The following is a 27900-nucleotide window of genomic DNA, read 5'->3' as shown; positions in this document are numbered from 1 at the left end:
ACTATTTATATTTTAAAAGAAATAAGCCAAATCAAGTACTTGCAAAATGTCTGAAGCACTTCAGGGGTCCATAGAGCATAACTTGAAAATTACTGTTCCAGGTACTGGGTATACGGGGATGAATAAGAGATGGTGTCTTTCCTGAGAAAACCACCCAGTCCTAGAGAGCTGCTCAGTAAAGTGCCCATCAATATAGCTTCATGTCTAGTGTCCAACTAGAATGCAGAATTTTTTCTGTCAACTATATGAGAAGGTATCTGAAATATGTGATTTCAGACATCATCTATACTTTCCTAGGATTAATGTGATGGTGGAAGAAAATTTACCAGTTCTAAGTATTTATTTAATTTTAGCTTCAATTTTTTTTCATTTGTTTTATTTAAAAAAAATTTTTTTCATGTTTGTTTATTTTTGAGAGAGAGAGAGACAGAGTGTGAGCCAGGGAGGGGCAGAGAGACAGGGAGACACAGAATCTGAGGCAGGCTCCAGGCTCTGAGCTGTCAGCACAGAGCCTGACATGGGGATTGAACCCACAAACCATGAGATCATGACCTGAGCTGAAGTTAGATGCTTAAGCGACTGAACCAGCCAGGCACCCCTGTTTGTTTGTTTTAAATATTTGTTCAATTTTATTTTCAGTTATTTTTGGATGGCGAATGCATTAATATGATTCAAGTTTTTAGAAAGTCATAAATGACTATTCAATGAAAAGCATCCATTCCATAGCTGTTCCATTGTCATCCAACTCCTCTCCAAGGAGTCAGTGTTACCATTTTGTTACATAGTCTTTTAACCATTTTTGTTGCAATCCTTCCACAGATTGTATTGTCATGAACTATTCAGTATTTATAAGTATGTCCCTCCCAACATGCTCACTGCCTTTTAACCTAAGTGGTAGATGTTACACCCTGCTCCTATTTTATATATAACCACCCTTATTTTACTTTATTATACATATTTTTTTTTCTGAATGATATACCTTAGATATCATTTCTAGTGTATTTATAAGGATTTTTTCTTCTTTCTTTGTACAGGGCAAATATTCCATTGAATTGATGCACTATTGCCTTTAGATATGGGCAATAATTTTAAAATCAGGAATAAATCATTATTAGTATGGAATATTGTTGGAAAAATATGATTGGCTAAGAGATGTCCTATTACCCCACTGATGATTTTAGGCAAATGAAAGATTGAGACTTACTCCTTAAAATGGTGGTGGGGATTGCAGATGTGTTACTTTAGTTCATATTTATCTGGTGGCTTCAGAATGGCAAATGCTACTGGTTATTTCCCAAAAGGCCAGATATTTTAAAATCCCATCAAATATCAAAGTTAGAAGTAAATAAAGGGTCAGAGAGAGGAAATGCTCTCTATGAAAGTGAAGATAGGAAACTCAAATTAAAAACAAACAAGCAAACAAACAAACAAACAAAAAAAGGAAAGTCAGGAATTCTTGTAGCTTGTCTAGAAATAAATGCCAAAGGTCTATTTGAAATAAAGGAGATATGGCACTTAGTCCAGAATGATGAGAAAATATTGAGAATAAGAGTGGGAAAAGTAGAAAAAAAGAGATTCCTGTCCCAAGTTTTTTGTTTTCTTTCTTTCTTTCTTTCTTTCTTTCTTTCTTTCTTTCTTTCTTTCTTTCTTTCTTTCTTTCTTTCTTTCTTCTGTTGGGATGGGGTGGTGGAGGGTGGAGGTGAGTGATCTCTACCTGAAGGTAGTGTGTGACCCCTAACCCCATGGTTACTATTTCATGACCAGAGTCAATAGGCTATCTGTAAGGGTAGTAAAATTTTGTGGTAGAGTACATAGTAGACAAACATGAGTGGGTGAGTTCTCTGGAATAAGACACATTGTGAATGCTCTAGATTATTTTTCCATGTGACATTGGACTTAGTGATTAAACTGTTGCCAAAGGGACTGTTACTCCCTAATGGTTTGGGCTACTCTGCTTGAGAACTGCCCAGAACAACATGTTCTTATCACACGGCAGTTCAAGAAGGTCAGTATTGATGATCAAAACGATGGTCACTGTTCAGTACTTCATTTCTTTTTTGATTTGGAACTAAGTTAAAGGAATGATTAGGATTTAGTTTCCTAAAAGCTATTGCTGTGGACTACTTTTTAGTCTTTTCTCTAGCATTTCTGAATTTTATTGTCCTATTCCACAAGATTCTACAGTGTGCTATCTACACAGGGCAAAAAAAAAAAAAAAAAAAATCTAAATTCAGCCTTTTATGTACTTAAAATGAAGGCCTGTGAAGACTGTATTTGGCTACACTCAGATACAATAACAGATGAATTCACCAAATAAGTTTGTTCTACCCATGAGCTGGGCATATGATCTTACCACACATACCTCATTTATGCGTGTAAAATGTAATTATAAATTAACAAGACAATGTTGTGGATCACATAGAAGGAACTCTCTGTCTTTCTGCTATTGTGTTAATTTCTGCTCTTCAGGGACTTCCTTATGTTGGCCCAGGTGAACACCCTGAGAAGACGTCTTCTTTCTAACAGTTCCAAATGGGAATCAGTAGAAACTGCTTTGGGCTTCCTCCTCAACTCATCTGAGTTTCCGTCTTCATCTTATTTCCCTGTTGGAGATAATAGGTCTCAGGGTGACATTAGCCGTGTATTCATTCCAATTTCATTCCTTTTGAATTTCTCTTTTGTGCCTCCTATTCTTCCTCTGGAAAGTAGCTCCATTTTATTCTTAGAATGAAATGTCCCTTATTCTCATTGAGAGTTCTCTCTGTCTAAGCCTGTAAAGGAAAAGAAAAGAAAAGAAAAGAAAAGAAAAGAAAAGAAAAGAAAAGAAGAGAAGAGAAGAGAAAAGAAAAGAAAAAAGAAAAGAAAGACAATGTAGGTGGAGAGCATTCAAGTTTTGCTTTTGATATGTGGATGAACACGATTAAAGTAAATGTTTTCTCTGAGATTTTCTCAAAAATCTCTCAAGATTATTGTGTCACTTGAAAAATCTAACAATGATAGGTGAATATTAACACTGATTTCTTTTTGCATTCCTGCTCTAACAGTTTTAATTCTCCCCAAGAAAGGGAAGCCAAAAAGAAAATATTTCAAAAAATATCATTCTTGCTAAATACGTATATATATTTCAGGTTAATGTCTATTTATCTTGTCTCTGTCTTCTTGCCTTCAGGAAATTGGCTTTATTCCTCAACATTTACTTCTGAAATATGCTTTCACTTTAAGGTTCTCCTCTCCCTGTCACTGTGAGTTACTTGTGGATCCCTGTTGACATCCAGATCTTTACGGATATTACTTCTTTTACCTTCGTCTAGCTTATGCCATTACTTTTCCTTTTCCTTTTCCTTTTCCTTTTCCTTTTTCCATCTTATGCCATTCTAAGTTCACTGTTTCCTCTTATCTACCTCTTTTTATGTGTTAGGCACATTTGGATCCCTAATGTTTTTATCCCAAGCCCATTTCTTATCTCTTCTTGAATACTTTGTTCCCCTAATTGAGACCTGGCTCTCCAGTTCATTGTGTACAATCTTCTCCTTTTGTCATGTTGTATTACACCAATCCATTGGCTTTTCACTGCCTTAAAAGACCCTGCATGTTTTATCCCAAGTTGGTTGAGTGAAACAGATTCTGAAAGACTCTCATTTCTAGGCTGAATAGATGCTGCTTTTCTCTGTGCTCTTTGTCAGCACATGATTAATTTGGATTTCATTTTATAAGCGAAGGAGAGTCCATACAAATTTTTGAGCAGAAGAATAATAACACATGACCTATGACCTTCTAGGAAGATATTTGGAAGAGAGGGATGTGCAGGATTGCTTGTGGTTTGAAGTATGTATACCCATTGATACATGACTACAGCCAAATAGAAATGAGTGAACGAGAGACCAAGAGAAGAAAGAACTAAATGATTTCCGACTGATTCAATAGAAGGCAAAGAAGCCCTCGGTTGGAAAATAAAAGGTAGAGCTGTTAGTGTTTAAGGAGACCAATTGATTCAAGAAGAAAATGGAGAACTAGAATAATGTTATTTCGTGGAGGTCAACATAAAAGAGGCAAATCAAATGCCTCTGAGTCCTTTCATATGCATGAAATAGGTAGCAAATATTTCCTATTGGAGTTGAACACTGCAGTGAGATGAAGTTCTAGAGTAGTGGTGGAGACAGAAATCACTTGGAGGGAATTGAAGAAAGAATGAGAAGTTGTCATACAGCTGTCATTAGCAGGTAATTGTGCCTGCAGGGACCATGGCTATGACACACTTTTCTTTTGGTAGGCCCTTACTACAAGTTGAGCTGAAAATTCCTGTTAAGAACTGAGCACTTATGTGTTGATTCCTGTGCCTGGCAGGATTTACCATTTTGTTAATCTGTTACCTTTAGGGAAGCCTGCTTCTGCTTGCTGTACAGGCATCTTGTACTCCCAGGGCCCCTTTTTCAGAGCAGGAGTGAGGCTACCAGAGCTCCAGGCTCCCTGACAGTCCCCTTGTTGGCTGTGGCTATACTTTTTTTTTTTTCTTAATGTTTTCTTTCAAGTTTATTGAAAGAAACAGAGACAGCATGAGTGGGGGAGGAGCAGAGAGAGACAGGGAGAGAGAGAGAGAGATCCCAAGCAGATTCTGAACTGTCAGTGCAGAGCCTGATGCAGGGCTCGGACTCACAAACCGTGAGATCATGGCCTGAGCTGAAACTAAGAATTGGACGCTTAACTGACTGAGCCATCCAGGCACCCTCCTTTTTTTGTTGTTGTTGTTAATTGGGGGAATTAAAATATTATAGATGTTTCCAGATTTTTAAACAATCAATTTCTTCTTAGTTATCATGATAAAAGAGAATCTTCCTAAAGTTTTCTTTGTTCTGATGGAACACCAGTGAGTTTGGACTGACTATCCTGTAGTAAACTGGATAAGGGGAGCCTCACCCAATGGTGTGCAAATTAAAATGCTTTAAACTACTCTGTACTATAAACAGCATGAAAATATATGCATTTGAACACATGTGGGTTTTTAAAAAATGTGTATTTCATTTTGAGAGAGAGAAAGCATGGGCACAAGCAGGGGAGGGGCAGAGAGAAAGGAGGACAGACAGGTCAAAGCCGGCCCTGTGTTGACAGCAGCAAGCAATGCAGGGCTCAAGCCCATGAATCCTGAGATCATGACCTGAGCCAAAATCAGATGCTCAACCAACTGAGCCACCTGGGTGCCCCTGAACACATGTTTTAATAATACTTATGTTGGATTGAGGTGTAGAAGGAAGGACTTCCCACTGAATTTCTGCTACTATCATGTTATGGGCTAGTCATATATAACTTGCTCTGTAACAAATGGATGTATAGGTTGGATCTCAGCTTTTATATCATATCTTTGCTCATGATTGTGTTAAAAGTTTAGGAAATGAAAGATAATAAAAGTAGTTCATTGAATTTTTCCCAAGACTAACTACGGTATTATATACTAGGGCTTGGAATAGGTTAAAATTTGCATTGTAAATACTTTATTCTAACCTCCATCTTCTAGCCTAGTCTGAAGCAGTACAAAAACCTACCCAAAAAGCAAAAGCAAATGTATTTAAAACTTTAATAAAAGAACAAAATATAAATGAATGCTGTTAAAGTTTCACATGGCTGTATGTTTTCTCTCTAGAATTTTTATTACAAAATGTTGTAATTAAGGGTCAACAATATTATTAATATTCTGAACATTATTGGCAGTGTTTATGGGAAATTAATTTCTTTCATTTAATTAAATAATTCTGACACTATTTGTATAGAATTAAGTGTGGCTTTAGTTTATCAAGGGGTTCTTTATTTCCCTATAAAAATTTGCCTATAATTTTTCATGAAATCCAATAGAAAAATAGAATTACACTACCAGAAATTTGCTTAGAAATTCCTCCATATTGAATAGAAGGTATTGTAAAGCAGAAAGAAGCAAGTTTTATGACATTTATGGTATCATAGTAAGATATTTTAACATTAATTTTAAATAGGTATAACTCCAGATCATACAGAAGCATTCCCTTGAAGAATAATACAGAAAGGTAGAGACGTCTTTTCATATAAAGTGCGGTGAGAGAAAAGACAGAATGTTTGAATAATTTTTCAGTTCGGAACTCTTAGGTTTGGTTTGTACTATTCCACTTGATTCTTTACCCGTGAAATTTTCCATTTGTAGGGAACAACGCTCATTAAACAGCATGTGTGTATGTCCAAGGGTTTGTTTAACTTAAAGAGATACAATATCTACAAGTTTTCCAAACAAAAATGGCCAGTTCAAAGTTCTATGACCAGTGGCATGTAAACTGAAGCAATCAGTGCAAGACTGGTGATGTTCTGTTAAAATTTCAAAGGTTACCATGCGTGGGCTTTAGAATTTGTTCAGAGAAGCAGTGATAACCTTGACTCTCTTTCAGTGAAAGTACAAATTTATTAATCTGAGACCCATCATCCACAATGTAATCATTAATGTTTACCTCAAGATTCAGGTGATCATATTCCACTATAGATTATTTGGTTCTTATAGCTGGGTGACTATCTTTTGGGTTTGCTTTTTCCCTTGCTCCACCATTTGGAGTAGTTCTTTTTAGAGTTTAATTTTCATTCAGTTTTTTCAATTTAATGTCAGGTGGCCTAAAACAGTTAATAGGGGTCTTCAACAGCATGTGTGCAAACAATAGGATTAGGCTTGCAACTTAACGGCTGAACTCAGGTTTAGGCTTTCTTAGTTTTAGTTTCTTAGTTGCTGAAAGAGAAATAGAACTTGATTTTATTCTATAAACCGGATATCTCACTTTTAATTGAAGAGCTCTTTGTTGCACTGGTTAACAAAGACTGATCTTTCAATGAAAACATACCAACAATAATTGGTTTGGATTGAATTTCATCAAAACTCATTTAACAGATGTTTAGTATGCAAGCACATTTATTTACTCAGTGAGCACCTCCTAAAGCTCATTCAAGTTTCCCCTTTCCCAGTTTTAATGTGATAAAGTTCTCAGTTTCTAAAAGAACAAAGTTCTCTTTCTACTCTACAATGCATAACAAAACCAGATTTTATTCTGTTCCATGACACAAAAATATTTTTTTTTTGGCAAATGCTGCTCTTAAAATATTTTATTAGACATATATTCAGCATATACACTTCTTGGATATTTGGATAGTAATTGGTAAATCTTCCAATTGAAGGAACAAGAATCCCCAAAATGTATGATGCTAACATGTGAACTATTTTGAAGTGTATGCAGTTGAGACCCTGTGGGCCCAAGAAAAACTTTTGCCCACTCAGTAAGAAGAATCTAAATTGGAGATCTTTCCAAGAATAAGAGTTATTACTGAAGGTAAATTTTATCTGAGTGACCCATCTGTATGGCAGGGCAAACATCTAATTACCAAATATCACTACTTATTACCCTGTGAATTGCCTTCTTCCCCTTTGAAGGCCCAAGACAGTATTCCATTCTATAGTTCAGGATACATATATACCTCATTTTACCTTTTTGTTTTCAAACCTTTCATGTATGTTGGGTTCCAAACAAAGGAAGTTAAATTTTATTGTCTCTTGCTAGTTGGTCTCATGTCAGTTTAATTCTTAGATGAGCCAGAACAATCTTTGAAAAGTAGAGAAAAAATTTTCCTCCCCAACACTATTCTTTCATTGATTATCTACTTCTGGTATTTAAATGAAAATTAGGATAATGAAAAACTACTAGACCCCAACTAGAAAAACCTAGTGTTTAGTCTTGGCTCTACCATTTATTTGCATTTTAATTTTAGACAAGTTTGTTCTTCTCTCTGGACTATTCTCATTGTGTCCCAGTGTTTTGGGAAGAATTATATTTAAAATTATAGAATAAATTATGTTGTATTGGTATGTAGCATTGTTATAATGATTATAAGGTGCTGAAATGAAAGACTGGTGCCTATTTAATTAAATTCTGTAGATCATATTTTTAACTAAAAATAAATACTCATAGTCTAACAAATAATTTCATTTTCATTTGTGAGTTTATTTTTTTTAATTTAAAAAATTTTTTATTTTATTCTTGAGAGAGAGACAGAGCATGAGAGGGGGAGGAGTAGAGAGAGAGGGAAACACAGAATCTAAAGCAGGCTCCAGGCTCTGAGCTGTCAGCACAGAGCCTGACACAGGGCACGAACAAACTGCGAGATCATGACCTGAGCCAAAGTTGGATGCTTAATCAACTGAGCCACCCAAGTGCACCATCATTTTTATTTGTGAGTTTAAATAACAAGCTTTAAAATGTATTAAATTAAATCAGATTCAGTTATGCTTTTAAGTGAAGACAATATTGGACAGAATTAAATTAAATAAAAAAAGAATTTGTCTCAGAAAATTCAAGTAACAATTTGCCATACTTATGGATCAAATAATTTGGTTGTGAAAACAGGAAATCGATCAATATAATATCAGAAGTAATATTGCTCTCCCTTAAATGTATTTATTTTGTCAAAAGAAGAGGGAGCAGAAGACATTGGCTACTTTTGTCTAAAAAATAATTTTACATGTTTTATGTTATTAATTCAACAAAAACTTGTTAGTTATCTACACACTTATTTAATAAATACTCATTAAATGTCCAGTATCCTACACACTGGGGAAAAAGTGATAATCAAGACAGATAAAATTTCAGTTCTCAAGGAGCCTGCAGTCAAGAATGAGAGTTGTTTTGGGGTGCCTGGGTGGCTCAGTTGGTTAAGCATCAACTTCACCTCAGGTAATGACCTGGAGGTTCATGAGCTCGAGCCCCCCATCGGGCTCTGTGCTGACAGCTCAGAGGCTGGAACTTGCTTCAGATTCTGTATCTCTCTCTCTCTCTCTCTCTGCCCCTCCCTGGTTCACACTTTGTCTCTCTCTCTCTCAAAATAAATAAACATTAAAAACTAAATACATAAAAAAGAGTGAGAGTTGTTTTATAATAAAGGGTGAGGACGGATCCACTGAAAGCCTTTAAAAGGCAGGGTGGAGATTCAGATGAAATTCAGACTGTAATAAGAAGGATGGCCATGAGAGCTGAATTCTTCATGGGGCTTCTATTTTCAAAATGTAATAGCAAATATCGTTATAATGTTGAATGGAATTTCAGGGTTCTAATATTTTTACAAGGATAGGTTACTTTTCTTTTGACCTTTTTTTTAAAATTTATTTATTTTTGAGAAACAGAGTGAGACAAAGTGTGAGTGGGGGAGGGGCAGAGAGAGATGGAGACAAAGAATCCAAAGCAGTTTCCAGGCTATGAGCAAGCGGTCAGCAGAGAGCCTGATGTGGGTCTCGAACCGAGGAACTGTGAGGTCATGACCTGAGCCGAAGTCGGGCGCTCAACCAACTGAGCCACCCAGGCTCCCCAAGGATAGGTTACTTTTAACCACAGTTAAAACATCAGGAGTTTTGACATATTTCCTTCCAGAGCTCTGACAACACACATATAATCAGTTCTGCCTCATGACCTTGGTTAATATGTAAGGAATCTGGAAGAAATCCATGCATCTAGGCATTAACCGTATGGATCAAGTGTGTGGGCTCTGTAAATTTTAGACATGTAGCAGATTGGAGTGGTTAAGAGAACTGATACCTGAAGCCAGCTGTCTGGGTTTGCATCCTGACCCCACTACTTACTAGCACACACCCTTGAACAAGCTAGACTACTTAACCTGATACTTCCAGTTCCTCATCTGGTGAATGGACATAATAATAGTACCTGCCTCAGTTGTGAGGATTAAATTCATGCATGTATGTACAGTGCTTAGAACAGGGGCTGGTCCATCATAAATACTTTTCCCCCCCAAGTTTTCTTTCAAATTCTAGCTAGTTACCATACAGTGCAATGCTAGTTTTGAGTGTAGAATTTAGAGATTCATCACTTACATACAACATCTGGTGCTCATCACAAGTGCACTCCTTAATACCCATCACTGTTTAACCCATCCCCCACCCACCTCACCTCCGGTAGTAGCCATTAGTTTTTCTGTATAGTTGAGAGTCTGTTTCTTGGTTTGCATCTCTTTCCCCACCTACCCCTATGTTCATTGGTTTTGTTTCATCATAAGTACTTTCAAAAGAAAGTTTATTTATTTATTTTTGAGAGAGAGAGTGTGTGTGAGCAAGGGAGGGGCAGAGGGAGAAAGGGAGACAGAGAATCTGAAGCAGTCTCCAAGCTGTCAGCGCAGAGCCCAATGTGGGGCTCAGAACCCATGAGCCGTGAGATCATGACCTGAACCGAAGTTGGATGCTAAACCAACTGAGCCACCCACGTACCTCTCATCATAAGTACTCTTTAAGTGTTTCTTTTTAGGAGTAAAAACTCATTTCCCCTGCCTGATGCTTCCCAGCCTTGACTCTTAGGGACTTACTAGTTTTTAGACACAAAGAAAAATCTTCACTTTTTAGAAGTTTCAGGGAAATCAAACTTGTGGAAAGAACCTTCTGAATTATTGAGCTCCACCCCTTTATTTCATAGATAAGGAAATTGTGACTCAAAGAAGTGAGTTACTGGTCCAACATCACTTTAAATAAACTCCTGTTAGGCAGGTAAACCCAGTATAGCTTTGTTATTGATGGTCACCCTAATCTAGTTGGAGTTTTGAAATATCCAAATTACTCCAGCTTCCTTTGATTACAAAACCCATCAAGCTGAACTGAGATCTAAGAACTTCAATTCACCCAAGGCTAAAAAGGAGATAAGAAAACCCCAAGTTTCCTGATACACATTAATTTTTTTTCTCAGATTCAAGATGCTCTATTTTTGCACATTTAAATTTCATGTGTACAGAGAAACTTGTTAATATGCTGTTTCAGAATTTCAGATTTCCAAACCTCCTGCTTTGTGGTGCTTCTCCAGGTCAACTCTGACTTTTGCTTTCTGGTACTTCTGCTGGGTTGTGTGAACCCACAGATGAGAACCTTTATTTAGAGACAGCAGCATAAAGCTATGGATGCTGACAACAGATCAATTAAATGAAATTAAAAAACAAAACAAAACAAAACAAGAGGGATTGGTGGATTAGGGAAACCACAGAACACTGAGAATAGAGTAATAGCAGTCTAAGACATTTTATATAAGGAATTCACTTCATCAATGTCAGTCTATAGTAAGATCAAGAAAAAAATCTATAATAAAAAAGTATTCTCACTGTATTAGATAAGACACAAGAAAAAGTAAATTTATTGCAATACTTGCTTCTGCATGAAAACTCTTAAGTATGAATTAACTAAATTCAGTTTGATTCAATTTATCATATGAGATCTTCTGTGCCACACCGACTAAAGCACCCATGAAGATACAGGCAGTAACAGTTGTGTTGTTTTAAAGGACAGCTATTACTTATAAGGAGCATGTCCAGAAAAGTGTTTTTTCCCTGAAACTTTGTTATCTGTTTGTTCTTTGTTGGAGTCAGTCGAGCTTACCTTTATGTTACTCTCCTAAGTCAATACATATCTGTGATGGTAGATCTCTAGAAATAGCAGATTTAACACTCACAGTTTTAACTATTTTCAAGCAACTCCAGAGCTCCTTTGTGTATACAAGTTTATAATTGCCCTGAGGCATACATTTTAATTGAGGATGTTGGTATGTGGAGTGAGTCACTCACTTACTCTCTCATTTGCTGAACAAGTATTTGTTGTGCATTAACTATGTGCCAACCAGTCACCTAAGGGGTCTAGCCAGCCCCACATGTATTTCAATATTGCTTTGTGGGTTTCCATTTTTCATGGCTCTGTCTAGTAACTCATTACCGTGGTGTTAGCAAATTCAGAGATAGGGAGGTAATTTTAAGATCTACTGTACATTCTCTCATATATTTCAATCTTTAAAAGGCTATTTAATATGGAAGGGCCATTGTGACTAACTCTGATGAATTAGGTCTGATACACTATTTTTTTATTTTTAATTAATTGTTTTATTTTGAAGAGGGGAGGGGCAGGGAGAGAATTCCAAGCAGGATCCATGCTGTCAGCACAGAGCCCCATGTGGGACTCGAGCTCACAAACTGTGAGATCATGACCTGAGCCGTAATCAAGAGTCGGATGCTTAACCGACTGAGTCACCCAGGCACCCCTATACTATTTCTATTACTTGATTCTTTAATTATTTGAATGGTATCACATATCTTTTGGTTTATTATTTTTTTCCCAACACCCAGAATACCATTTTTTGGTATTAATTTGAATCAAACTGAATTACATTCTGTGAAAATGTGTTAAATTTATTAGCTCTATAATTTCTCTGTTCGTGTAGTAAGCTTGCTATGGGGTGTGGGTATAAACATGAAGTTTGCGACAATTTATTCTAAAATTCTTTTACATTGAGACAAGAATATCAGATACTACAGTGATTTATGAATTTGATGTATATTGAAAATTGATAGAGTATACAAGAGGGTATGTGTAATCTCTTAGGTATGAAAATCAGCTGAACAATTCTGATGGCAATCGATAGGTTCAAATAGATTTGTTATTTGAAGCAGTGAAACTTCCTGTTTTGCTAAATTTTTCCCTGAGGAAAGTTAAGTGTATTGATTTTCAAGGAACAGGGTCATTTAGATTTATAGTCTCTACGCTCAGCTGAAGTACAGATAATTCTGTTCGAGGGAAATAGAATACTAACTTTAAAAGATGGCTTTTAAAATACCATAGTTTCCTAATCTAAGATGTGCATTTGTTTTATTGTTATAACATGTCTAAAATTAGGAAGTATCTTGCAACTGATTTGCATTTTTATTTCATTTTATTTATTTCGATTTGTGTTTTTTAATGCTTTCTTTTTTCTTCTTTCCTCCCCTCACAGAAGTTACTGTTAAATGAAATTATTATTAGATTATTACATTATATCTATAACTGATGGCATATTAACATAAAAGAATCATGTAAACCAAATGAAATATGAGATGATCAGTACACATTTCATTTCAACTTCATTAAAGACATGCAATTTAAAAAGATAAGCTGAGCAACTATTCCTCTGGATTTTTCAAATTAATGGTATTTCGTTAGCATTTCCAATTTCTCACACTTTTAGCAAATTACAGAAGTCTAGTAGAGTAATCTCATGCCACTAAAATCTTTACTTATATACTGGATTATCTGAAAGCATGTTAAAAACTTTTTGTTGAAAATATTTACTCTTTACTTATTCAACAATGTGTGTTAGGAGTAAAGCATTTTGCTTCTTTCTTTTTTTTTAAGTTTATTTATTTTGAGAGAGAGAAGGGGGTGGTATGTGCAAGTAGCAGGAGAGGGAGAGAGAGAGAGAGAGAGAGAGAGAGAGAGAGAGAATCCCAAGAAGGCTCCATGCTGTTGGGCACAGAGCCTGACTTGGGACTCCATGTCACGAACTGTGAGATCATGACCTGAGCTGAAATCAAGAGTCTGATGCTTAACCGACTGACCCACCCAGGTGCCCCTTGCTTATGTCTTTAGCATAATTCCTGGCATACTGCAGGCACTGGTAAATATATGGGAAATAACTGACTAAAACAATGAATGCTTAATATATTTCAAAATGAGCTAAAGATCTCTCTACAAGTCTTAAGTAGGGTATATGATTAAATTCTATAAATGCACTTAGTAAAATAAAAACAGAAAGATGTAGCAAATTCAGTTTGTCAGATTGAATCAGTAATCTGGCTCTCATTGTTTAAAGATAATAACTAGTTGAAACTATTAAAACATTTTATGTGATGTCATTGAATATGTGTAAATATACGTAATTTTGTGACTATGTATTAGAAAACGTTGATTTCAAGATACTGACAATGTAATCAAAATGAAGGGGCTTTTGAAAATGGCACTTACATCTGGTTTCTTCTGAAAATGTTAGAATATTATTTATTTTCATAAAATTATATGATTTATAAACAATAGAAAAAATAAACCTGAATGATATTTAAATGATTTTTTAATTATACATGATTCTTGGGTTCTTAAACATATCATGCATTTGTGAAAGTCTTGGAGTTTGCTAAAAATTGGGGGAGGGCTAGATCAATTTTCAAAGTAAAATTAGTTTTTTTTTAAAGTTTATTTTTTTTAAGAGAGAGAGCGTGCACATGCGTATGTTCCCGTGCATGCAGGGGAGGGGCAGAGAAAGGGAGAGAGAATCACAAGCAGGCTCCACACTGCCAGCACAGAGTCCGACTCAGGGTTCAATCTCACCAACTGAGAGATCATAAACTGAGCTGAAATCAAGAGTCAGAGGCTTAACCGACTGAACCACCCAGGTGCCCTGCAAAATTAGTTTTAATTTACTTAAATACATGTAGGTATGTGTGTATATGTGTGTGTGTCCATGCGTGTGTTTTGGTTTTTTTTTTTGTTTTTTTTTTTTAATTTTTTTTTCAACGTTTATTTATTTTTGGTACAGAGAGAGACAGAGCATGAACGGGGGAGGGCCAGAGAGACAGGGAGACACAGAATCGGAAACAGGCTCCAGGCTCTGAGCCATCAGCCCAGAGCCCGACGCGGGGCTCGAACTCACGGACCGCGAGATCGTGACCTGGCTGAAGTCGGACGCTTAACCGACTGCGCCACCCAGGCGCCCCACCATGCGTGTGTTTTGTAAGTAAAGCGGCTGTGCAAGAATGTAACTTTCCTTAATTTTTTGTCAGTCAAATTCGTTTCAATTTTGAACCTGCTACAGTGGAGAAAGTTTTAGCTTCATCAGTTTAGAATTGCTTAAGACACACCACACAGTTATTTCTTCTGGGGTCTTGCACTCTCCCAAAGCCCTTCCTGGGATAGAACACAGGGCCCGCCTCTCTCTCAAGATGCTAATTTTTTCTTTGCCTTTCCTTTACTTTTCAAGAAAAAGAGTCTCTAGGGAAGCCTTTCTTTCCAGCCTCCAGGGAGCATTTTCTTGTACTTCCCTCCATGTCTCCTTTCTCCAGCCTGATAGGTTATTTCCTGTGTCTCCTCATGTCCTTTGTTCTTCCTGAAATACTTGTCTCAAACATTTTGTGTACCTCACAAATACTTTCAGCTCCCCCAAGAGCTTAAGTTTTAGAAGCCAACATCAAAAGGAACTATGTCCATGCTTTTCATCCTGTAACATCCCCCCTCCAACGCATTCAGAATAGAATAGCCTAACTACTTATGACTAAAAAAACATTTTTTGGACAAAAGGAAAAAATTTTCAGATCAAATGTTATCTCATTTCATAGGTGCTGATATTTCATGTTATAGGGACAGGTCATCTTCAGTTTCTGAATATTTGGTAAATATCCAGTGATCGTAGCATCAACCCCGAAGATTTTGGGAGTCCTCATATGAAGCAAGGTGATCCTGAGGAATTAAAAAAAAATTTTTTTTAAATGTTTATTTACTTTTGAGAGAGAGAGAGAGAGAGAGAGACAGAGTATAAGCAGGGGAGGGGCAGAGAGAGAGAGAGAGAGAGAGAGAGAGACAGAGTCCAAAGCAGGCTCCAGGCTCTGAGCTGTTAGCATAGAGCCTGATGCGGGGCTTGAACTCACAAACTGTGAGATCATGACCTGAGCTAAAGTCAGACGCTTAACTGACTGAGCCACCCAGGCACCCCCTGAGGTATTCTTTATTGTCACATTAGGACAGAAGGTAAGAATCTAGAGAAATGAGCCCTCCTGTTGAGGATTGGGAGAATGACAAAGTAGGACTGTTTAACAGTGAGCCTTAATTTATTAAAAAAAAAAAAATTTAAATGGTCCTGAACACTGAAGGAAACTTATAAATAATACAGAGTAACTATTATCTCTTGCATTTGTTGCTGTAATGCTGAGTCAGAGAAGTAATTCACTCCAAACACAGCCAGAACCGTTTTAACACTCATCTTATATCAGGATTCTGGTAGGTGTCTGGCACTTTTCTAGGCACTTAGCATGCATATATAAAATAAAATAAAATAAAATAAAATAAAATAAAATAAAATAAAATATTTTCTAGATTTTTAAAATTTTTTCCCTCTTAGGGATCCCAGGTTAATTTTGGCTGCTTCTTTTATTTTATTTATTAATTTTTTTAGTGCAAAAAGGTGATTTTTATTAAAGAATGGGGACAAGACCCAGGGGCAGGAAGAAGTGCCCCAGGGTTGTGAAGAGTGACAGATTATATACTTGAGAGTTGGGGGAAGTAAAGGCAAGGAGAAATTTCCAAAGTGGTTTTTATGTGCTAAAGAAGACACAGGATCCTGGAGGGCTAGCCATTGTCAAGCTAAGGTTGTCTTTCCCTCTAGCAAAATATTAACATTAAGGCAGTAGGGAATTCCTGGAGAAATGTTATACTATGCCTGCCTCAAAGTATTTATCAATGGAATGCAGATTATAAAGAAATTTAATTTTATCTACATTTCCTTCAGCATTTGTTTCCCACATCATTCCCCTCCCTGAGCAATTTTGACTCTTAAATCTTTAAAGTTGCTAAGGCTGGAAGGTCTTGTCTGCTGTTGGCAGCTGCTTCTTCTTCTTCTTCTTCTTCTTCTTCTTCTTCTTCTTCTTTTAAATGTTTATTTATTTTTTGAGAGAGAAAGACAGAGAGTCAGAGCATGGGAGGGGCAGAGAGAGAGGGGGAGACACAGAATCTGAAGCAGGCTCCAGGCTCTGAGCTGTCAGCACAGAGCCTAATGTGGGCTTAAAACCCAGGAACTGTGAGATCATGACCTGGGTCAAAGTGGGACACTCACCGACTGAGCCACTCAGGTGCCTCTTGGCTGCTTCTTTTAAATTGAAGTATAGTTGACATACAATGTTACATAAGTTTCAGATGTGTGTGCTAATTCAGCAATGCTATACCTTGCCCAATGCTCACCATAAGTGTAGTCACCATGCAACGATATTACAATATTGTCGACTATATTTGCTATGCTGTGCTTTTCATCTCTGTGACTTACTTACTTATAAATGGAACTTTGTACCACTTAATCTCCTTTATCTATTTTGCTTATCCCTCCACCAACCTCCCCTTTGGCAAACCACAGTTCATTTTCTATGTTTAAGAGTCTGGTTTTTTGTTTGTCTGGCTGCTTTTAACAGTATCAGTCTGAGACTTTGAAACAGGGAAAATGTAAAGGTTTTTACAAAGAGCGTGTAGGTGAGCCTTGCAAATATTTCTTAGAGTTACTGTGCATATATCATTCAGTAATGAAGGATATATGTGAGTGGGCCCATGTATTTTCTCCTCTTTCTCTCTCCTGACGTTTAAAGTATATTCTGTTTGCTAAACATCTTGGATGCTTCATTTCCATTTGCTTGTGTTTTTTTTTTAATTTTTATTTTTAGACAACATAATATCCACATACACATGTACTTGTGTGCTTACAATGTATAACAATAATAAAGATGTAATTATAATAGCCAATACATATTGAGTTACTTGCTATGTGTCTGGTACTTTTTAGACATTTTACATGTATTAAATCACTTAATCCTTTCAAACACAATTCATATCCCCAATTTATGGCTGAGGAAACTGAGGCATAAAGAAGTTAAGTAGCTTGTCCAATGGCAAAAGGTACTAAATGGCAGAGGCAGGATCATAGCTAGACAGTCTGTGTGCTTAGTCACTTCTCTCTCCAAATACAGAAGTGGCAATGTAAGAGCTACGTTTTCTTTTTGTACATCATGGGTTTTTGACAGCAGATTAGAGGGAGAAAGAACTTCTACAAACTAAGCTTAATGTCTCTGGAATTATTTTTCTAATTTGGGTATACCAGGGCCACCCATGGCAATATTCAAAAAATTTTCATATTGAAAGTGAAAATTTCACTTTCAAAAGGTAAAGTGATCTTTCCAGGTATAGAAAACTAGTATTATAATCCCTAGTTTTACTTCAGCACCTTGTCCCTTATAAATGTCTCTCCACTGGTGCATTAAAATGGGCTTAGCAGAACATGTGAGACGTAATGAATATTTCTTAGTATTTTCCCAAATTAGATCACTGTCACATTTAAGTTAGTGACTGTTTTATTGTATTTATCACTGAAGCTTTTCAGAGCTATTAGCTGTTACTCATGTTATAGAATGTTGGGACTCATTTGTTGAATCTCTGCTCATGAGATCTCCCCAACTAAAAGTGCAAATACTAGACTCAGCATTTCTCCTTCTCCCAAAAGCTAGGCTACTCTTTGAGGGTCACTCTTTGTGTGTGGACTTTCTGTAATTCATTTGCCCAGAGTATACTTTTCAATGAACATAGTTCACTCTTTGTTGATTAGAGTTGTAAAGTATTTGCTGTCCACCTGGGTTTTGCAAATTATCTGTGGTAAAGGATTAAAGTGTAAACATCAGGTCATTGACCTTCAATGCAATGGATGGTCTGATATTATAGTTTTAAAACCTTTAAGTGAATTCATTCTTTAGTATACTGAAGGATTTCGACGGGATACTTTGCTGTGTGCAAAAGGAATTAGAAAAAAGTGCAGAGGTGATTCTAAAGTTTTAAGTTATATTAAAATTTTAAAGTACTATGAATGAATAGAAGTGCATATTGCTTATAATTCTATCTAGCAATCATGGCCTAGTGTTTTGTATTATAGATTTTGTTTGGCCTGTCTTTGCTTTTCCATTTGTAAAATTGTGGGGAGAAATTGCTGTGCATATTCATATTTTTGTGCATTTCATAAAGGTCCCAAATTGGTCTTAATACAATGTATATTCTCAAGAAAGGTTTTCAACCAACTATTTGTCCAAATGAAACACAACAATAAATCTATCTCATTTTTTTTTTTGCACAAGATTATTTAAATCTTAGGGTCAAGGGGCGCCTGGGTGGCTCAGTTGGTTAAGCGGCTGACTTCGGCTCAGGTCATGATCTCACGGTCCGTGAGTTCGAGCCCCGCGTCGGGCTCTGTGCTGACAGCTCAGAGCCTGGAGCCTGTTTCGGATTCTGTGTCTTCCTCTCTCTGACCCTTCCCCGTTCATGCTCTGTCTCTCTCTGTCTCAAAAATAAATAAACGTTTAAAAAAATTAAAAAAAAAATAAATCTTAGGGTCAAGATATCTAGGGAATGGACACCAAGATAGATATTGCATCGCTAAATCAGAGTGTGATGTGACTAGTCAATCATTAGTAATTGTTCATGAAGATAGCCAAATGGGATTACACAGAGATTCCCATTTCCAATTCAGTGGAACTAGAGATCAGTAAAAACAGAAATGTATTACCTCTCCTATCAAGGTAGATCTGGTTTTGATATTTGATTTTGTTACCTGTGCGTATAATCAATCAGCAATGACTTAGTGAGTTCTCACTGTATGCTTCATCATATATTTAGCTCTGCTTTTTTAAAATGTTTATTTAATTTTGAGATAGAGTGTGTGTGTGTGTGTGTGTGTGTGTGTGTGTGTGTGTGTGTGTCTGTGTGTGAATGAGGGGAGGGGCAGAGAGAGAAAGGGACACAGGATCCAAAGCAGATTGTGTGCTGACAGCAGCAAGCCCCATGTGAGGCTCAAACTCACGAACCATGAGATTATGACCTGAGAGTCCTGAGTTGGATGCTCAACTGACTGAGCCACCCAGTTAAGTGTTAAGTGCTGTTGGTGATGCACAAATGAGAGAAGTAGAAACTTAAGGCTTCTGCTGTCTTCAAGGTACCTATAAAGTAGCAATAGATATCTTAACTTCCAGTAACCAGCAACATTACTTGGCATAAGGTCTGGGTCTTCTTTTCTAGATTTCTACACCACAGACACTCTTTCATTTTCTTCTTACTTCATAGCCATTCCTTCTCTTTAGTTGTCTCTGATGAGGGTTTCTCCTCCACCCCCAGACCCCTCTGTCTTGTAGTAATGAAGGTTCTGTCCTCAGTACCCACCTCTTCTCTGTTTACACTCTCCTCCTGGGTGATCAGATCATCTCACTTAAATTCAGGCCTTTGAACACATCTCTGTACGAGTTTTTCAATTTTTTTATCTCTAGCCAGGATTTCTCCCCTGAATTCTGATTCACATATTGAACAATATGATATTTCTATCAGGATGTCTAACAGATATTTCAAACATTAAGTTTGGCCAAACGTTAAGGGCCAAACAGAGCTATCAATTACCTTCCTTCAACCTGGCCTGTGTTCTACCATCTTCCTTTCCCCACCCTTCCCCAAGCCAGTCCTAAGATTTTGCTCTAGTCTCTTAAAATTGTATTGATCTGAATAATGAAGATAGCAACATGTCCAGGTTGAACCCATATTCTTAGACCTAGATCAAGTCACATCTCTGAGTACACAGCCTCCAGAGCTGTCTCCAGCTCTTGCTACATGGACAACTGTCAAGTCTCTGGAGGCCAGTCTGTGGTTAGCCACATGCTGTTTTGTCTTCTTAAAGTACGTGTGTATGTATGTCTATAGGTGCAGTTTTATTCGAGCACTCTTTAGGTAAGAGACTTTGCTGGTCCCAGCCTATTTTTTCTCATGGTAATAATGGGAATGCTCGCTAAAATTCATTGAGTGCCAATATGTTCCAAGCACTGGGTACACTTGACATGCATTAACTGATTTAATTCTCATAGTAACCCCGTGAATGAACATTATCCCCATTATGGAGGAGAGAAAATCAAGGCACAAAAAGTTGAAGTAACTGTGCTCTTAACCGATGCATGATAATGCTTCATGTGGTAGCTAGCATAGATACTAGAAGTATATGGGAAATCTAATGGACATTAGATAGTAATTTGAGTGAACTGAATGGAAATGAGAAGGAGACAGAAAAATATGCAGTGGCTGTTCTATGGAGTGCCTATATATGTCACCCACAACACTCCTAGATAATTATTATGAAAAGGATGCTCATTACCATGAGTACCTTTTTTTTTTTTTTCTTGGTTGCTGCCTTTACATGGCTTGCATTGGTATTTATCATTCCAGTCCACTCTGCCTCTGCTTAATCCAGCATTTTTGTATCTGAGCACCCATCTGTCTTCAAACAAATTCCACAGATGTCTCATCTAACCTACTCAACTTGAAAGGCAATCATCAGTACAGCTAAACTGCAAACAAGCTCAAACCTAATCTTCCTAGAAGGGCAGGTCTTTGTGTGGGTTGGAGGACTTTGCTTTTAGAGTTATGAAAGAGTGTTCCTTCTACGTGTCTTCTAGAAGTGGCAAAACAAGAATTGAAAAGAATATTGGTTAAATATATTTTAAAATAAAGCTTTGTATGACTGTTTTAATAATAGTGGAATCAAATGATATAGAATAGTGGATTCCAGCTTTAACATATTGTCAGATTACTTAAAATTCGAAATACTCACAGATACTTTAGTGCTGAATTCCCGACATGGTAACCAGTGTCTGTCTTCCTTTCTGGCTAGCACCACCACCTCTACCAACTACTTATCTTGCTGCTATAGCCACTGGCATTATAAAAAGCAAGGACTGTGTGACACTTGGAGACCTTATTTTAGGGGAACAAAGAATAAAGCAGAAAACAAAAGGGATATATCCGCATGCCAGCTTCTGCTGCTCAAACTCGAGGAGAAATATTTTGACTGCCAATGCCAATGGACATAACTTTGTGAATATAATGGAAGTTTTTTAGGGACTATTAGTAGAGAATAACTGCCCAAATTTTTTTGAAAAGACCTCATAGATTAGATCTATACCCAGATTAAATCTATACATAGATTAGATCTATACACTCCTGTCACAAGACTGTGTGAGTTCATTATCGCTGCTTTGTTGCTTACTAACTTCTGACCTTGGGCAAACTCCTTAATCTCACTTTACCTTACCCTCAGTTTCCTCATTTGTAAAATAGAGACAGTAACAGTGCTGTCCTCCTAAGGCTGTTCTAAAGAGCAAATGAGCTCATGCTGAGCACTCCTGGCACTTTATAAATGTTAAATCAATGACTGTCATTTTCCTTCTGATATACTCACTGGTACTTTAGCAGAGCCGATACAGTTTTAACCTAATGGACAGTCACTTGAGATTTTTGTGTCTGCATCCTTACCATGAATAAACACAAAATTTCTATTACTATTATTTGCAGTATTGACAATAAGCTCATGAACTTTTATTGTGCTTTTATGCATATCAAGGAGCTTATGGACACTAGACTGGAAGCTGTTTGTTCATTCGTGCAACAAATATTTATGGGGAATCTACTATGTGCCAGAAGTGCATGTGATTACTTATATGAATCTTAAGTTTGCTAGAGATAAATGTATTCAATAACTTTCCTTAGTTTTTTTCATAATATAATAACTTTGCAAAGTTTTACTCATTTAATGTAATTTGTGGCTTTAACAAGTATCTACTAAGTGTCTAATACTAGACTGAGATTTTGTGGAGAGTATAATGAATTGGAAAACGCTTTATTTTTACAAAATAATTAAAATTTAATAAAACCATAAAAACTCAAAAGATGTGAATAAGAATTAAAACAAAGTAGTAGAGATTAGCAGAGGAGAGTGAAAAGACGTGAGGCTAGGGAGAGAGGTTCTGAGGTATGCTCTGAAGAGGAGGAGGATGTATGTAAATAGAAAGCAGGGGTCAGTCATCATGGTGGGAGACAGACTAAGAGACACTTTGGTCTGGAAATGAACTTACACAGTCTTCTCACCTGTGCAGTGTTGTATACTTTGATACTTTGTAGGCTTGCAAAAATGGTACAATGAGTATCACTGACTTAATGGAGGAACGGACAGGTGAAAGAGAAATAAAAGATATGTTACAGAGACCATTTCTTCATTTATTTGTTCATTCATTTACTTACCCATTCAACAAATATTATTTTAAAGCAATTTTTAATGTTTATTTATTTTTGAGAGAGAGAGAGAGTGGGTGTGCTTGCACGCAAGTTAGGGAGGAGCAGAGAGAAAGGGAGACATAGAATCTGAAGCAGGCTCCATGCTCTGAGTTGTCAGCACAGAGACTGATGGGGGGGGGGGTGGTGCTCAAAATTGTCAACTGAGAAATCGTGACCTGAGCTGAAGTCAGATGCTTAACCCACCGAGCCCCAGGTGCCCCCATTCAACAAATATTATTGAACGTACGTTGTGTGCCAGTCATGTGTTATCCACTGGGAATATTGCAGTGATGGGGATATAGGCTCTGCTTTTATTTATATTATAAACTAGTGGAAATTGATTCCTGGATATTTTGAATATTAGGGAAGGAGCTTGGAATTTATTTAAAATAAACATCAGAGGATTTTAAGGAGAGGAAAATTTTAGGACTAATCAGAGTATATAGGGACTCAAGGTAAGACTATTAGTTAAGAGTTTGCTCTAATAACTCAGGCATGATTTGGTGAGAGCCTGAACCAGAGTTGTGTCAGTGTCCTGGGATAAGGATACATGTGAGATTTTGAAGGATGGATCAAAAATTTTTTAGTATTAAAATTACTATAAGTTTATCAAATGAATGACATGGAGAATTACAGTATAATAAGCCACATGGATAGATTTGGAAAAAAAGTTAGATTGGTGGGAAAATACCAAATTGATTTTGAACATACTGACATACTGAGCTTATTTCAAATAGATTTTAAGGGGAGGAAAGGATCTTTAAGTTTTTTGACAGTGACCATAGTAAGAAATACACTTCACACGATGACCTGATATGGATGTATATAGCAAATATTCCACAGAATGATATTTATCCTGTTATATGTAATGCACGCTGATCAATTCTCTTCATTTTATTTTACTAAAAAATATTGACCATGCTACTCTAAATTTATTTCATTACCTTGTTTGAAAAACTATTCTAAAGATAGATGAAAATCAGTATCTTATTATATTTGGTAGATTGTAGAGATTTTTGGCAATAAAGAGCAAGCTAATACAGATTTTGGATTGTGTTGTAGGGCATTAGGAAATAAATTAAAGTTCACAGGGTATAGAAATTCCTCCTAGATGATCAAGGCTACAATTAGAGAGATTCTAACATATGAATAAGTTAGACCTACCACAGAGTATGGATAACAAGTAATATTAGAAATAGTATGCAATATAATAATTTTTCCCTCTAAAAACATGTTTGAGTTTAAAAGGAAGAGTGTCTATGTTAATATCTGATTGCACCAGATTTTTCCTACAGAGTAAAATCCCCTCCCCTCCCCATCCTGGTAGACACATTTCATATTTTATATTTCCCAGGAACATGCTCACATTTTTTAGGTATAGTTAGAATGAACCACAGAATAACTCCTAAATGGACTGATTTAGGTTAACTAGCTGTCAGTTTAATTTGGCTGATGAAGAAGCAATAGCACTCATGTGGTAAGTGCCTTTGACAAAGTTTCTCAACAAATGGCCTTGCTTCACATGGTTGAGTCCTTGGAAAGATTTTCATATTTGAACTCCAGTGCCCCCTTTGCTTACTCAACTAAACTGAATACAAAAGAATATAAATGTGAATTAGTATTGGCTTTGGAACTGGTTGGATATGGATGGAGAGGGCAAGAAAATGTCAGCTGTATGGCACATGCTAAGAATTGAGCAACATTCTGGGCAATGAATGTGGCTCCTGAGCCAACAGGATGTATCATGGAGTTATTTAAATAGACCCTGGTAAGCCTACTGGATAGAATGTTTTTAGTTTTTTAAGTTGGTCAAGATCAAAGTAAGTCAAATTCTGCTAACTTGGTTACCTTGATTTTCTCTCTCTAACTAAATGAATTCCCAGACTGAAATTCAACGAGAACGAAAAATGTGGGAAAACATACAGTAGGTATATCAGATTACTCAAGGCCTCTTACCATATGGGTGTGGTTGCCTCTTGATTAGTCAAATTAAACTGGCATTCAGTGAAGTTTTGGATGATTCCTATAACCAAGGAATTCATGGATCTGGTGTTAGATAGTGAGTATAAGACATGGTTTATGCCTTCAAGGGCCTTATGTTGAGGATGTAGGATATATATTGCAGCATTTCAGTTGTAAGGAAAGGTCAATGTAACAACTTCAATGGTGAGAGAGAGAGAAAGAGGGAAAGAAAGGAAGGAAGGAATTTTATAGTATTAAAATTGAACAGAAAGAAAGAAAGAAAAGAAAGAAATAAAGAGAGAAGGAAAGGAGGAAAGAAAAAGAATGAAAGAAAGAAAGAAAGAAAGAAAGAAAGAAAGAAAGAAAGAAAGAAAGAAAGAAATAAGGAAAGGAAGAAAGAAAGGAAAGGAAGAAAGAAAGAAAGAAGTAAAGAAAGAAAGACAGAAAGAAAGAAAAAGAAAAATGTTTCTGAACAACCAAATAGAGTTTCCAAAGTAAAAGCACCAAGTTCAAGCCCCAGTGGTTATTTATAAGGGTTAGTGAACCTTCTGTCCTAGTGGGTTAGGACCTACCTGGCGAGATTTGAAGAACCATGGAACCACATCCTCAGGTTCTGTCCTTCATTTGTTAGCTCTCTGAGATTCCATCCATTAGGAAGTCATCGACAGCAGAGCAGTCCCTTCTAAGATGGCTCTATTTCTAGGAAGGTTAGGTGTGGTTTTGTAGAGGAAACACAGCATTGAGAAGATTGTGAGCATGGGACTGAGATAAGGAAAGGCTCTTAGATTTTGTGGATTTAGTTTTATGTGATTGTTGATGTTCAACACCTACCTGAATTTGCCCATAAATTCAGAAATGACAGTTTTGATGTGGGGTGTCCATTAGAGAGGAGGCACATAGAACTTGGAGTCAGGGTACCAGTGGGGGCTTTGGGCACCTGGGAGAAGAGCAGTGCTGGGGGTGAGTCCAAAGCATGTGTTTGAGGTTTGTAGAGGGCAGTGGAATGGGAGAGAGGGATTATCATGAGCCCCGGTGAGGGTTTGGAGAGGGAGATGAGTGCCATGGATTAATTTTTCTTACTTTACAATTTAGCCAAAAGCAATAAGTCTCCCTGCTCAGTGTATGCCCTCATTTTTAATGACTACTTTAGCTTTCTCCATTTCCCTCAAATATTCAACTCCAAACTCTTTATTCTTTTTTATTTTATTTTATATTTTTGAGTATAGTTGACACCCAAGCCTTTCATTCTTAACAATCACTGTTTTACAGAGAAAATGAAATCACAATGAGCGGAACCCTTCTCACTGGCTTCTAAATGATCACAAGTAATAACAATCATTGACTCTCAACCTTCTTTCTTTGTCCCCCTTCCCATCCAAATTTGTTGGAAGATTTATTAATACTGCAGATTTTATTTCTCAACTCCTGTTTACTTCTCTAGCCACTCCAATCTGGGTTTTTGATACTATCATTCTAATCAAACACAGCTCTATTCAGGAAATTAGTAACTCCCTTGCAACAGATGTTTTTTCAATTCTTTTTTTTGTTTGTTTATTTATTTATTTTGGGAGACAGAGAGCGTGGGCAAAGGAGGGACAGAGAAGAGACACAGAATCTGAAGCAGGCTCCAGGCTCCGGGCTGTTAGCACAGAACCTGACACAGGGCTCAAACCCATGAACCATGACATCATGACCTGAGCTGAAGTTGGATGCTTAACCAACTGAGCCACCCAGGCACCCCTGTTTTTTCAATTTTTGCCTACCATTCATGTCAGTAATATTTGTAACTCTTTACCTTTTCCACTTATGTGCCCCGATATAACATTGCCTTGCTTTCTCCCCCTCTTCTTTGGCCATCTGTTCTTTGATCTTTGATCTTTCTCAGTACTTCATAATGGGCCTGCCCTTGTTTCACGCAACTCTCTCCCCAGGCTGTCTCTCTCTCCCTCTCTTTTTTTTTTTTTTTTAGGATTTGTTTTTAAATATGAAATTTATTGTCAGATTGGTTTCCATACAACACCCAGTGCTCATCCCAACTCCCCAGGCCAACTCAATCCTGTACTTCTTGATAACTCACCAATAATATTCCGAGCTTAGGCCTTATTTTGACCTCTGGACTCTATAACCATCTACTTGACATCTCTTCTTAGAGGTATCAAAGATACCTGAAACCAAACATATCTAAGTCATACTAATGAATGATCTTTCTACATCGCTCTGGTCTTTGTCTAATGTACCATGGACCGGTGTGTCATATCACAAACATTGAATTATACAAGGTGGAAAGCTACAAGTCATTATGACCCCTATTTTTCTCATCATTCATTTTCAATACATCAAGTCCTGCTAATTTTATCTCCTTGAAGTTTTGAGCTGGGAAGAACCAGCGCCAACCTCTGACCTATCTCTCCTTTCTGCCTACCCCTGTATTCATTCTGTATTATGAAGGGCCTTAGGTATGTACATGTGGAAATGCCTCCTCATATGTTCCAGCTCTATCCACATCTCCTCCAAACAGTTGTCTCTTGGCCACTTCTTAGGCCTAGAAGTGAATATATCAGTGACATGGTCTGCCCTTGGGAAGATATACCCAAGTTAGAGGCCCTCTCAGGCTCCTGAAAAATTTCAGGGCAGGCTAGACAGAGTTCTAGGGTCTAGGTGCCTGAATCATGGTTCAGGAAAGGAGGAAGACAGGTTTTGGTGGTTGCATTCTCTTGGTTTTGTGGACTCAATGGCTTTTGAGACAGTGCATAGCCAAAAGAGGCCAATGGAGGCCTTCTAAAGCATGGGTTTTAAAGAAGAGGATTTCTTGCTTGGCTAGTACTGTCCCTAAATATCTCTTCAATCTGTCCACCTGTCTCTGTTTCTACATCACTGATGTAACTCAAGATCTCACCATCTGTTGCAAGGACTACTGCATTAGTCTCCTGATTAGTCTTCCTATATATACACTTGCCCTCTCTAGTCTCTTCCCTACCCTGCTGCCAGTGTAATCTTTCTGTGCATCAATAAGATTATATCATTGCGCTAATAAAATCATTCAACTTCTCATTGCTTTCAGAATAAAACAAAAATACCGTAGCTAGGATGACATAAAAGGCATCTACTCTCATATCTCACACAGTGCTTCTCTCCAACTCTGCCTAGTTTCTCAGTTTCTTTCATGCTCTCTCCTGCCTCAAGCACTTGCACATGCTGCCCCCTATGCCTAGAAAGCTATTTTCTTC

The sequence above is a fragment of the Leopardus geoffroyi genome, chromosome B1, assembly GCF_018350155.1.
Source record: "Leopardus geoffroyi isolate Oge1 chromosome B1, O.geoffroyi_Oge1_pat1.0, whole genome shotgun sequence".
Classification (NCBI taxonomy): domain Eukaryota; kingdom Metazoa; phylum Chordata; class Mammalia; order Carnivora; family Felidae; genus Leopardus; species Leopardus geoffroyi.
This window is presented reverse-complemented; position numbering follows the sequence as displayed.